Raw genomic sequence first — 13,586 nt, forward strand, 5'->3', positions numbered from 1 at the left:
GCTGACACAGCCATAGCTTCATTTTAAATACAGCTTTTTTGTTTTAATGTTCCAGCCATGACTACATGCTCATGAGGTTTTGAACTGGTGGGGTCGTGGTGGATAGTTCGACGTAGATCTTGACCCAGTGTGCAGCAGCTGTGAAAATGGCAAATTCCATGCTATGCTTCATCAGAATGAACTGACTGTAAAACTGTCAATATCATAATACCATTATGCAAGGGGGAGCGGATGGCACTGTGGTCTAAACCACTGAGCCTCTTGGGCTTGTTGATTGGAAGGTTGGCAGTTTGTATCCGCACAATGGGGTGAGCTCCCGTTGCTCTATCCCATCTTCTGCCAACCTAGCAGTTTGTAAGCACACCAGTGCAAGATGTACCGCTGCGGTGGGAAGGTAAATGGCATTTCCGTGTGCTCTGGCACTCGTCACGGTGTCCTGTTGCACCAGAAGTGGTTTAGTCCTGCTGGCCACATGACCCAGAAAGCTGTCTGTGGACAAATGCTGGCTCCTTTGGCCTGAAAAGCGAGATGAGCACTGCAACCCCATAGTCGCCTTTGACTGGACTTAACCATCCAGGGATCCTTTACCATTAACCATTATACAAATCTATGGTATGATCACACTATATATTTTGTGTACTCTTCTGGCTACCTTGGATCAAAAAGGATATTGTAGAACTGGAAAAGGTTCAGAAAATGATCAAGGGATTGGAAAGGTTGAGGAAAGGTTATATAGCATCTGGGGCTTTTTAAGTTAAGAGAAAAAACAAAGAGAAGACATGATAGGAGTGTTTAAAAGTATCCACAGTATAGAGAGGTGGAGAGAGAATATTTTCTCTTCTCTCATAATACTACAGCCCAGGGTCATCAAATTAAGCTGAATGTTGGAAGATTCAGGACAAAGTAGTTTTTCACACAGCATGTAGTTAAACTGTGGAATTTGCTCCCATGAGAAGTAGTGATGGCTACCATCTTGGATGGCTTTAAAAGAGGATTAGACAAATTAATGGTGGATAAGGCTGTGATCTACTTCTACTTTTGGAGGCAGTATGCTTCTGAATGCCAGTTGTGGGAATCACAAGTGAGGGAGTGCTGTTGTGCTCAGGTCCTGCTTTGCGGCTTTAGGGCTTGCCATGGGCTTCTGTTTGGTCAATGTGAGAACAGGACGCTGCACTAAGTGGGCCATTGCCCTTATCCAGAAGGTGGTGCTTATGTTCTTATGGCTAAGAGAAAGAACATCATTTTTGTCAAGGTTTTTTCTGGGGATTCCTACATGACAGCTTTTGCAAGAGCTTGGATGAGTTAATTCAGTGTACTTGATTGTCACAAGTTGCATGCAATGGCTGTATGGTACCAATCCTCATGCCATTCCCCACTTGCCCATTTACAAACGGAGAGAATTGCAGAGTTGGCACATGATAAAATTTTGTGCAACTCAGTAAAAGGATGGAGTTACTTGTGCTGGACAACTACATTTCTGCTGGCCTGCATTTCTCTTCCTCCTGTGCAGTACTGGGATTTCCCCTGACCTTCCTGAGTGGATTGGGGGGGAGGCTCAGGGGGAGGAGAGTGAGGGGATCATTCCATTGGGCAAGCAGAAATGTAGTTGCATCAGTGGGAGACATTGTGCTGGTTTGTGCTAGTGAAACAGGTTAGTTGAATCTGGCCCTAAAGCCAAAATAACACACTGAGGATAACCGTGTTGCACAACGTGAACGGCAGTGTCAGGATGAAGGGATTTCCCGTTTGAATGTTCCTCTTCATAAGATAATGAAAAATAGAAATGAGTCACATTTAGAAAAAGCTAAATACTTTAGGATGAGACCTAGATTACAATTCATTTTCCTACTGTGCTACTTTTTGGTGTACGTGGTTTGGTTTTATTTGTTTTTCATTTGTATTACTTACGTTGTTGTAACTCACCCTGGAATCTTAGGATGAAGGGTTAATAATAATAATAATGGCCTGATTAAACATTAAATGCATGTAACACTACCCTGATGTCACTTTTTAAACAGTAGAATTGGAAGGGTGTGTGCTGAACCCTCTCTTCTTCCATTTTCTTGCACTAAATCACCTCTCCAAAAATAGCTTCTCACTAAAATATGTATCAGAACAATGTAACATCCAGAAGTGTGGAGAATTTTATACAGAGGAAATCAGTTAGGTATCCTATTCTGCCACCAGCAGTTTGAATCTGTACAATCCCAGTAGGGCTGTATCACATAATCATTCTAAATATTCAAAACTAGCATGAGAACTAGCACAATATTATCTTACTTTGGGCTGAAACACTGCTGAACATGAAGTAGAAGGATATATGTTTGGGAAGTGACAGAGGCATTGCGGTACAGTAGGTGGATTGATTTACTTGTGCAAACTGAAAAATTGTTCTTAATAATGCTGGCATCAGGGTTCTCAAGTTTGATAAGCACATGCTGAAAAGTCCATTTGTTTCATTCTGTATTATAGGGCTCTAGCAATAAGCATAGATATTAGAAAGTAAATCCTGTTTCAAAACTAGGCCTTGCCAATACTTTCCATTAAACTAGAACCTCCAAACATAGTATCCAGTCAGGCTTATAAACTGCCTTAAAGTGTGGATCAGGCCACTTGCCCAATGTTGTCCATGCTGACTTTCCATTTTCTCAAGCAGAGTTCTTTTCAAGACTTGTTACTTGACAGCTTTCTTTTTAAGTGGGAGATGACAGGGATCGAGCCTCAGACCATGAGCTTGCTAACGTGTGCTCTCTCTCACCGCGCTGCTTCTTTCTCAGCTTTGATTTAGCAGTGAGAACCGCAAAGGTAACAAAATACAGAGAGACCTGCATAAAATACATTCACCAGTGGGTGACGTGCATTCCTTTAGAATACTGGCATTGCCAGGAGAAGGTTGCTCTTCCTTAGGTGCAAACTCCTCCTATTACTGTCCTAGAGTTCCACCTACAACGCAGGCCAGTGTGTTCTGAAAGCAGCTCACCCTCTTAACTTTTACTGGAATAGCTCAGAGGACAAACTGCAGGAACCCTCTTCACTAACCTCTGCTTCACCCCTTTTAAGCTGTGAGTTTGAAGTTGTTTTGTGTTGAGATATGTTTTTTTCAAAACTGTCTTTTCAGCGTTATCATTTTTAAAAAGCTTGTTTAACTTTTATGTATGCACTTGGCAATGAGTTACTATAAAGCAAATAAAACGATGTCCCAGCTGCCTGGAAGGAGTGATACGGCAGATAGCATTCACACCCTCATCTTTGTATTCCATTCCTTCAAGGATATCAGTAAGTAAACAGTACCGAGACGCTAATATGTTTAATAAAGAAACAATTTCTTGGGTCTCATGTTGTAACTGTGAGAAAGGTAACTCTTTCTTCCTATTTTTTGTTCAGGTGCTTTTCACTGATATTGTCCATTTGGTATCGGTCTGGATGACCGCCAGAGTCAGGAGTGTTCTGAAAACTTAGAACCGTCTCTATGGGTGTCTGTAGCCAAGGGAGTTCAAAAGGTAGTAGTGAGTTAGGCTGGTTTCACCTGGGGGAGGGGGCTGGTTTCAAGTACAGGCACCCTAAAGAATGAAGTGTTTAGTGATGTATTAAAATTAAATCTCTTTGAAGTGTTTCTACTCCAAAGATGCTATCTGCTAGGGTACTCTTCTGAGACACGGACATGAACTGGAGTTGTATCTGATGTGCTCTTGCACAGCTCCTGTTCATTTCAGTGAACTGTGTGGAGGAGCTCTTCTTGGCTGAACATACCCTTGGAGCAGTGGGCCTCTGTAGGGAAGTATGGCCTGTTTTTAATGTAGAAGCAAGTTCTTTCCTGACTCCGCCCAGGACATGTATTGGTGGGTCCAGAAGCGCAGGACCAACCTCCCCTTCTAATCATGCAGCATTGAGCAGCTGCAGCCATTACTGCGAGTGCAGCATCCTCTTTTTGCTCTGTGGGATCCACATTGTGGATCCACATTGACCTTTGCCTTGCTTTTTGATACAGTCTTTTTTGGAAATTCTCTTGTGCATGCCCTGTTGAAATGAGCAGTAGCGGTATAACTACAAGGGTTGGGCTAGATGGTTATTAATATTTGGCATAGAGTATAGTTGTTAAGGCAGTGATCCACTGCTGCCTCTGAGCAGATGTCCCAGACAAATAGAAGTGCGGACAGATCCAAAAGGCACGTTTAAATCACACAACTTCCATCAAACTATTCTGGGAATTGTAGTTTCTCTTCACAGAGCTATAATTCCTAGAACCCTTAACAAGCTACAGTTCACAGGATTATGTGGAGGAAACCATGTGCTTTAAATGTGCATTGGGTGTCCTTTAAATGTATGGTGTGGATCTGCCTTAAGTCTCCATCTCTCCTAGAAAAATGGTTATGGGACAATATGTGCTTTCTGTTGAATGAGAAGGGGGGGGGGCATCTTGTATATTTCCCTCCAGTACTGAGGAAAGTTCCCTATTGGTATGACCCCTGGCAGTTAGGTGCAGTCAAAGGCAATTATGGGGTGTGCCACTCATCTCGCTTCAGGCTAAGGGAGCCTGTGATTTCCCACAGACACCTTTGCATTACTGTATGTTGGACCAATGAGCTTACACAAATGCCCCCAATATAAGAACGATGTGATGAATGTGAAGCTTTATGTACACAGCACATGTTGTGGCTGTATGATCCTAGCTGTGGTGAAAGAAACCGTAGGGTCTGCAGTCACAAAGTTCAATCTGTTAGAGAAGTAGGAAGAATGGGAGGGGCAGTGGAACAAGTGAGAAGTAACAATGCCTCATCTAGAATGGTCCAACTCATTGAAAAGATGGTTTGACTATATATGTACTTTAATAACCTACTTGCTTACTTAAACTTTTAATATTTAATATTTGTTTGTGTGAGGTTGACATCTTGCGGCAGCTCATTACAACTGTTTTAAAAATTTATTATTTTAGTGATTATTTTTATAATTATGATGAATATCCATATTGTATTTGTAAGTAGGAAGGTGGCTTGGAACAGGATTTTTTTCTTTAAAAAGAATCTTCCTTCTGAGTCAGAGAAACATTTGATGTAGCCAAGTCCCATCTCTCAGAAGAGTCTCAAGCAGAGGACTTTCCCAGCCATGTGTCTTGACATAACAACACAGGAAGGATTTCACTGATCGAACTACTTCTTCCTTGCTATGTGTATGATTTGATTCTGTGGATTTACTGCTCAGTTTCATTACACTAATGCAGTTCAGAGAGGAAAAAAGTCCCCAATGTCTTAACACCTGGATTATTTTTAAGTTTAAAAATATGTCTCTACATAGTCTAAGGATCCCAAGCCTGTTTTCTCAGATGGTATAATAAGCATGCAAGGGCTTATCTCCTAATCAATGTAGCATCTGAAAAGAGCTTTTTTTCCCTGTGTGTTGAAAAATACCATGAACATTTTTTTCATAGCTTTCATGTTATGTGATTTGTTTAATGTTCTCTTGCCTTTGGCAAGTCTTAGAAAATTATTTTCCCTTTAAAAGGCCGTCACCTCTTAGATGGTGCAAGGGAGTTGTTATATTCCTCTGTTATTTTTTTCTATATATTTACTTATCAATTCTATTCTCTGAATAGTTGTTGAAAGAACAAAAGTTTGTAAATTATACAACACCAAACAGTGAATCCAGTCCATGGCAGCAAGCCCAGACACTGTCAGATGTTTTTTCCTTTTCCTGGCTGGTTCTTGACAATTATTACGGATTACAGAAGTGTTAACATTTCTGTATTTAAACATTTTTGGTTGTTGTTTCTGTTAAGCATAGTCTGTACTCTATTCTACAGCAAGTAGCCTTTTGTTAAACAGAAGGGTTGGCATTAAATTACTATATTTCTGATAGAGATTGGGAGTCAAAAGACCCAGGTTTCACTGTCTGTTCCAGAGCCCTATGTTAATTGTACACCATAATGTTTTTTATTCCCCCATGTAGCTATCAAATCCAAATGCTTTTCATTCATTTTATATATTAATTTTCCAAATTTCTTATGCAAAAATGAAATTAGTCATTTACTTATGCTTAAGGGAAAATAGTGACAAAGTATATATTGTTCTTTCTACAAACCCAATCTAGCGATTCATTGGTTTGGGTAAAGAGCTGCTTTGTTGTTGTTTAGTCGTTTAGTCGTGTCCGACTCTTCGTGACCCCATGGACCAGAGCACGCCTGCCTTGCCGTGGCAAAGGGGCCTGAATAACTCAGAGAAGCTATGAACTATGCTGAGCAGGGCACCCAAGATGAACAGGTCATAGTGGAGAGTTTTGACCAAACGTGATCCACCTGGAGGAGGAACCGGCAAGCCACTCCAGTATCCCTGCCAAGAAAACTCCATGGACAAAGACAACAGGCATATAAAAAGAGCTGCTTAGTGTTCCCTAAAATGGAGTAATCTCTTATAAGGAAGTTACTACCATACTGCTTGAGAGCACACTCAATTATCTTGACTTGCCAATTTTTGCTTCTGGTACCTACTTCCTTTCTGAGGCTTCTACAAGGTCTCAGTACTCCAATATTTAATTCAAAAAGTTGCTATCTGTCAGCCCTTGCAAGGGAATATAGAATATGTTGTTCTTGATAACAGCGTTCTAGCTAACTCTTTCTATCAATGACTGAGATCCTGGAATGCTGAACAGTAATGTAAATTACAGGTCCAGAAGCTGAATATTCAGTGTCCAGAAGTTTCTTAAAGATTCAGTTTGGAATGGAGATGGCAGACTACACAGCAATCTTGGTGAGGGGTTGGGGGCTGCAGAGCACTGGACCCATCACTCTATCTGCAGCCCTGCTGGCCAGGAAGGGGTGTGCCCCCCTTTTTTTGCTGAACTAGCTGTAGGCTGCAACAGAGAGCCCCTCACCAGAAAATGGTGGATTCAAAATAGCTTTGAACCCAGTTGGTGACTAGCTCTGCTCTTCCCCTGCCCCAGTGGAGGCTTCAATGGCAGTGATTCCCAACTGAAGGACTCCTCTGTTTAATACCTATTCCCTCTAGCAGCCCTGAGAAGGGGTTAAAATTGCAGCCTTAGTCTCTGTTGCAGTTATCAGGTTAAATATGAGATCCTGGGATAAAGAAGGAATCAATAACTGATTCCCATGTTTTGAAAACATGAAACCTACCTATTAACCAGGTCTGTCTCAAGCCTAAGAGAAACATAAAACCTCCTGCTTAGGTAGAACTCGGATGCAAAGAGAAACACGGTAGTCTTTGTATTAGCAAAGCCAGAGATTAGTTTTTCATGATGCACTTTATGTGGAACTGTTTTTGAAGTCGGTCTGGTAAGTTTAGCTGGTGCAGAATGTTGCTGACAGCAGCACAGCTGCACTGCCTGCCTGTATATTTCTGTGACCAATTCAAAATTCTGGTTTAATATGGATCTGGGCAGCAATATCAGATGGAGCATCTCAGTGTGCCTCTTCCAAGAGACGTCTACATGGGAGAGGTCCTTTTATTGGTTGTATTTCTCTCAAACCTCCCACTCCAAAAAAACCCAAAACAAACAAACAAACAACTATGGTATTTTCTCCTCAAGTTAAATAGTAAACAAAGGCAGCCATGAGGGTCCATAAGAAAAAAACCTGCAAAATCTATACTTTATTAGGACCAATCAGAATTCCACAAAAAATTGAGCAATCAGAATTCCACAAAAAATTGAGCAATGTTTCCAGTTCTTCAGTGTATATACATTAAGGTATAATTTGTAACTTGGTGCTCATGTTTAGTCTGAATTTTAAAAGAACTGAAATGAGGCAGATTGTCTTCCATGCATATTGGAAAGATTGAAACCAAAGCAAATGTTTCATATTGGGAATACCTCTAATCATGTTCTCTTGGGACTGGTTTATACGTGCACATCTGAAGCACTGAAGACTTCCTTCGCATGTTGACTATCCCCCCTCAGTCTCATCTGAAAAGGCATTTCTCAAAACTTTAACCCTGCTACACAAAATTGCCAGTACAGTGGTACCTCGAGTTAAGAACTTAATTTGTTCTGGAGGTCTGTTCTTAACCTGAAACTGTTCTTAACCCGAGGTACCTCTTTAGCTAATGGGGCCTCCCACTGCTGCTGCTGCCGCGCCACCACCACACACTTTCTGTTCTCATCCTGAAGCAAAGTTCTTAACCCGAGGTATTATTTCTGGGTTAGCGGAGTCTGTAACCTGAAGCGTCTGTAACCCGAGGTACCACTGTATTACCACATCTAAATGAAGTCCCACAAACAGTAATCTAAAGGAAGAAGCCTTTGTGTTACACTTTGCTAGTCTCAATAGAGACTGGATGACATGTTTCTAACTTCAAAAGTTCAATAATGAGCTTGTTCTAGAACCTTTTGAAAGGCTGTAGCCTTTGTATGTGTTTGCCAAGCTTTCCCTTCATTGTTCCACAGTGCTAAATCCATAAATCATTTGCCTGACAAATATTCATGGTTTCTTGAGGCAAAGCTGGAGCATTAACTGGCATAACCTATTGAAATATTCCTTCGCCAAATCTTGATAAACTAAAACAGCTCTCTAGTAAGTATTGCTGTTTCTCCTCCTGCCTCCTTCATTATTTTGGCACAAGGGTGCTAGCTTTATGAAGAGCTTTGTTGCACCCTATGATGATGTCTTGCCATTCTATATGGGAGAGTTTTGGTAGTGAAAACTAAAGAGGTCTGTAAGGAAGGGAAAGAGGTGGCAACTAAAAACATCTTCTGTCACTTGCAAATCAGCTTAAGCAAATTGTCAGAACTTGCTTTTTAGTTTTGATGGACATAGATTGTAAAAGGATGTTGCCCACCAAAATACTAGGATGACAAGAACAGTGCCAGGTAGACATGCCTTTAATGGAAGAAGTGGGGTGCAAAAGCACTAATCTAATGTAAACGAGCTTTTGTGAGAGTACAGCTATGAGAGTAACAATGCAACTGCATGGAGAACAGAGTTATGATTATTTGTATATTGAGCTTTTTTTAAGGATTAGGTGAGGTAGCGGTCCATATTGTCAGTTATTGGTTTAATACAATATAAAACGAAGCAGTGAAATTTAACTTCAGTTTCACTGAAAACAAATTACAATTTTATAATTTGAGAACATGTTTTTGAATACTTCTCAACACTCCCAATCCCCAGAATTTAAATCCAAAAGTTCTATTGTATTGTGTTTCAACTGTGATCTTAGTTGACAGGTGAAATAGTAGTTTTGATTAAAATGCTTTCCACCAGTAATGATAGAGTCGGGAAATGACCCATTTCGTGATTATTACCAAGAATAGAGGCCAAATTTGCAATCAACTCTTGAGATCATCTATGTATTATCTCCATTCTCACTTGCTGCCTTTGACCAGGCTTATAATAGTCACCACATGAAGAATACCAATGGCTTTAATATACCGTATTTATCAAGAAATTCTTGAAACTCTGCAGATCTACTTCACAGAGAAACTGCTTGTATCCTTGTATTTGTTTCATGATAAGAAGGCATCATGGTGTTTTTAGAAACCTAAGTTTTAGAATTCCTTTTACTTAATCAGGAATTTTTGGATGCTTATAGTGTAATGTTTCAGGGGAATTGCTTTTGTACTATGTATTCTGAAAGTCAGCAGAAAAATATTGCTCTTGGCTACTGTCCTGATTAAACCAGACATTTTAATGTGTATTATGATAGGTTATTTGATGGATAGTCACCTGTACCCTGTGATCTACTGAAACTTTGCCATTTGGGTTGAGCCTTAGTTGCTCAGTGTCATAATTTCCCATCTTTTCCTTGATTAATATTTCCTTTTGTGATCTGAAGGGGAAATGTCTGGAGGTTTCTTTCTCCTTACAGCAATCACTTAGGATAAAGAGGGGATGATCTGTTGTGCATTTTCCCCTCTTTAAAATGGAGAGATGCATTTTGTGGAAAAAAATTAGTACACAGTAAGTTGTATAAAACACTTCCTGGAGTTGGCAAGAAAGAGCAATTAGACAATGAATTTGCTTATAATGATTTTATATGAAAAATCATTGGGCTTTTCATATACTGCTGACTGAATTTCCATATTAGGTGTCATGTGTTTTAAATGCAGCTTTTCCATCTGCAGTAGTCATCAGGATTGATGATTGATTCACATATGTATGTATAGTAGCTATTCAGTGACTCATGGCTGAATTATATCCATTGAAAAACACTGTATTTGAGATGACAGGAAAGCTCTGCCTGTAGTGATGTGTAATAGCTGTTTGACACATGCAAATCCAGAGAGTGGTCTGAAGGCACATGATACAGTCCAGCTGCTGAAACTAAGCAGATCTGGGTCTGGTCATTGTGCTGATCATAGCTTTCATATAGTTCTCAGGCCGTCTAATCAGAGCTCCAAGGAGGAAGAAGGGTGCTTTCTTTTTATCTCTCTCTCATCACTTCCTGTTGCAGCCATCAACTGATGAATATACAGTATGCCTATTTGAGGCAGTTAATTGCTTTTTATTAACCCTTGCAAGTGCAAACATAATTGATAATAATTCTCTCATTTACAGTGGTACCTCGGGTTACAAACACTTCAGGTTGCAGACTCAGCTAACCCGGAAGTAGTACCTCGGGTTAAGAACTTTACCTCAGGATGAGAACGCGGCGGCAGCAGGAGGCTCCATTAGCTAAAGTGGTACCTCAGGTTAAGAGCAGCTTCAGGTTAAGAACGGACCTCCGGAACGAATTAAGTTCTTAAGCAGAGGTACCACTGTATTTATTTTTCAGAATCAGTGACCTTTACTTTTATAGTAAGATTAAGTTCCACTAAGGTAGAACAGAATTAACCTGCTTACAGTCCCCAATGAGTCTAAGCAGACAGAGCTGGGATGTGAATCCAATTCTTTCGGAACCTACCACTCTGTTATTTGGATTACACAGGCAGTGATTAAAAGCAGTTTCTTTATGGGGGAATCTACAGATGTCTTCTGCACTGGCAATTGTGAAATAGGTGTCAGACCTCTTCATGTGTTACTTGCATGAAGGACCAATGCTGAGGGGCAGCACACATAACCTATCTTCAAGGTCATATGACTCCTCCTGGCCCTTCACATGTGTAGGGATAATGTCTGAAGAGGAAGCCTTTTTTTTTTTTTTTATCCATGTAGGCTCACCATGTGATTTTGAACCCTGGAAGGCTCAGTTACTAGAGTCCAGCCGAGCATACGAGATAGAAAAGGCTTCCCACTCCACAGGGATAGCTTCAAAATTTATTCCTCAACACATGAGGCTGGAGCCATGTGACCTCAGGAGTAGAGCTAAACAAAGATTCCCATGGCCCTTTATGAGTAATGTGTGAAGGGAGCTATGAGCCACCCTACATAGGGTGTTCATTCACATGTATTTCCTCCAGTGTTTTATTGTTTTTCAAATTACCTCAGTAGGTCATTGCAACAGGTGAGGTGAGTCTCCTTAATCCTTTTATTTCTGGTGGTTTCCGCACTAAAAGCCACCCTGCCCACTATTTTCTTATACCGGTATATGCCACCATCCCATCAATAGAGAAGAGCTTCCAGGGGGTAATCTTTAGCAGGAAGTTTGACAGAAGTGAAAGATTAAGAAAGCATGCAGGTTGACCCTGAGGTATCTGGTAAACACAATTTCTTGTTTTACATGAGTGGCTTGTGTTTAGGCATCTTGATAGCTGCCTTTGCAGCCCCCCCCCCCGGCTGTGTGTATTTATTTTTTCCAAATAAGAAATTACAAAATGAAATTGAAATGCATGCATCGCAACAGTGCCAGCACATAATAAAGGTAAGTTACGGGAACTAACAAAAGAAAAAAAGCATTTCTTACATAAATCATCAAATGAAAAGAATCCCTAAAACTCTCTTCCACTTCATTGAGATTAAAATGCACTTAAATACCATAAAAATAAATGTTAGTGGTCATCATAACACCTCAATAAACATCAAAGAATATTTACTGAGTCTTAAGTAGACCATTTTAGGAATGTTAGCAGGTATACTCTAGGGACGCGGGTGGCAGTAGGGACGCGGGTGGCACTGTGGGTTAAAGCCTCAGCGCCTAGGGCTTTCCGAATGAAAGGTCGGCGGTTCGAATCCCCGCGGCGGGGTGCGCTCCCGTTGTTCGGTCCCAGCGCCTGCCAACCTAGCAGTTCGAAAGCACTCTTGGGTGCAAGTAGATAAATAGGGACCGCTTACTAGCGGGAAGGTAAACGGCGTTTCCGTGTGCGGCTCTGGCTCGCCAGAGCAGCGATGTCACGCTGGCCACGTGACCCGGAAGTGTCTTCGGACAGCGCTGGCCCTTGGCCTCTTTGAGTGAGATGGGCGCACAACCCTAGAGTCTGTCAAGACTGGCCCATACGGGCAGGGGTACCTTTACCTTTACCTTTTATACTCTAGAAAAGGGAAGCAAGCCATTAAGAAATGAGCCAGTCTAGATTGGTCCCCACTTTAGCCTAACGGATAAGCTTTTCCCATCACCAAACTGTATCACAATCGTGCCTGTTAAGTGATTCTTATAAGCAAAAGGCTCTGGTTTCCAGCCCTGTGAACACATAAAGCAGTGACAAGAGCTGTTCTTTACACAAAAGGAAGCTTGTCATGGAAAGGAGTAAAATCAGGTCCCTCTGCCACCTTACCTCGTTGTGGTTCACTGCCCTCCCTGCCCCATTCCAGCTACACTACAGGGAGTGAGTCAGGCAGGGAGAAACAGCAGAAAGCAATAGAACATAGAAAGGTAATGAAGGGTGGGGGGGGGGGTTCACTCTTGTTCTCTGTGCAGTCCTTTTGAATCAGTAGTAAATCTGCTCACACCATATATGTGAATGAGCAAACGTGTTTAACGTGTACGTGGTTGCATCTCATGTCTGACTAGGGCCATAGCTTTTTGAAAGAGCATGCAACCCCTGAGCAACAGAGAAAGAATCTTCTGTTTGGAAGGTGTTGTCACTGTACTAGCAGATATGTGTCTGGCTTAACACTTCCTTGCCACACCTTGTTAGAAGAGATTGTATCTTCAGTCATCAGGCAATCTGAAAGCAAAGGGTACACAGGAAGATTCGTGCCTGTCTCTTCATAGTTCTATTCATCTTTTTTTTTTTTTAAAGTTCTTCAGAATTGAATGCGTTGCATCATTATTTTTAAAAAGGAAGAAAAAAGAAATCTTGTGACACTTGACTTGAAGCAAGAACAAAGACTCCATAAAAAATTATCAGGTGGAACACTGAAAAGATAAGGCATGAATCCTTCTGTGTACTTATTGCTATACAGTTGTCTGATGATTGAAAGGATGACCTCTTCTAGCAAGGTGTGGTAAGGAAGTATGAAGCAAAACCCTTGTTTGCTGGCACAATGCCATCAGTTTCTAGACGGAAGGATGAATTCTCCCATTGCTCAATACAGGAGATTCAGTTTAATGCCTGGAACAGCCTGTGAAATTTGTAATCTATCAAGGAGAACACAACCCACCAGCCACATATGGTAGCCCACTAGGGGCTTGATAAACCCCTCCTATTTGCTGTCTGCCTGGCACTGTAAAAACTGTTGTTCACTGCATTCATTTTGTGGGTTATAAGTTGTGCAGACCTGATACAAGGCCATACAGCACACAGGAGGGGAGAGTGCTCTTGTG

The 13,586-nt window shown here is 41.2% G+C and overlaps 1 protein-coding gene across 26 annotated transcripts in view; it reads left to right on the top strand.

Moving 5' to 3' along the window:
* The window catches only part of MECOM (MDS1 and EVI1 complex locus), a 457,532-nt gene that overhangs the window by 254,637 nt on the left and 189,309 nt on the right, over positions 1-13,586 (top strand). For 3 of the 26 annotated variants that reach the window (XM_083441896.1, XM_083441902.1, XM_083441906.1), the window contains exon 1: positions 2,953-3,062. The exons of 19 other annotated variants lie outside the window; for them this stretch is intronic. The gene's annotated coding sequence lies outside the window, so the exon portion shown is untranslated. Of the gene's footprint in view, positions 1-2,952; positions 3,063-13,586 lie in introns of those variants that run through there. 4 more of the 26 variants (XM_083441899.1, XM_083441903.1, XM_083441894.1 and 1 more) reach the window with 3 other exon arrangements.

This window comes from Podarcis tiliguerta (assembly GCF_965153285.1).
Source record: "Podarcis tiliguerta genome assembly, chromosome: 5".
NCBI lineage: Eukaryota > Metazoa > Chordata > Lepidosauria > Squamata > Lacertidae > Podarcis > Podarcis tiliguerta.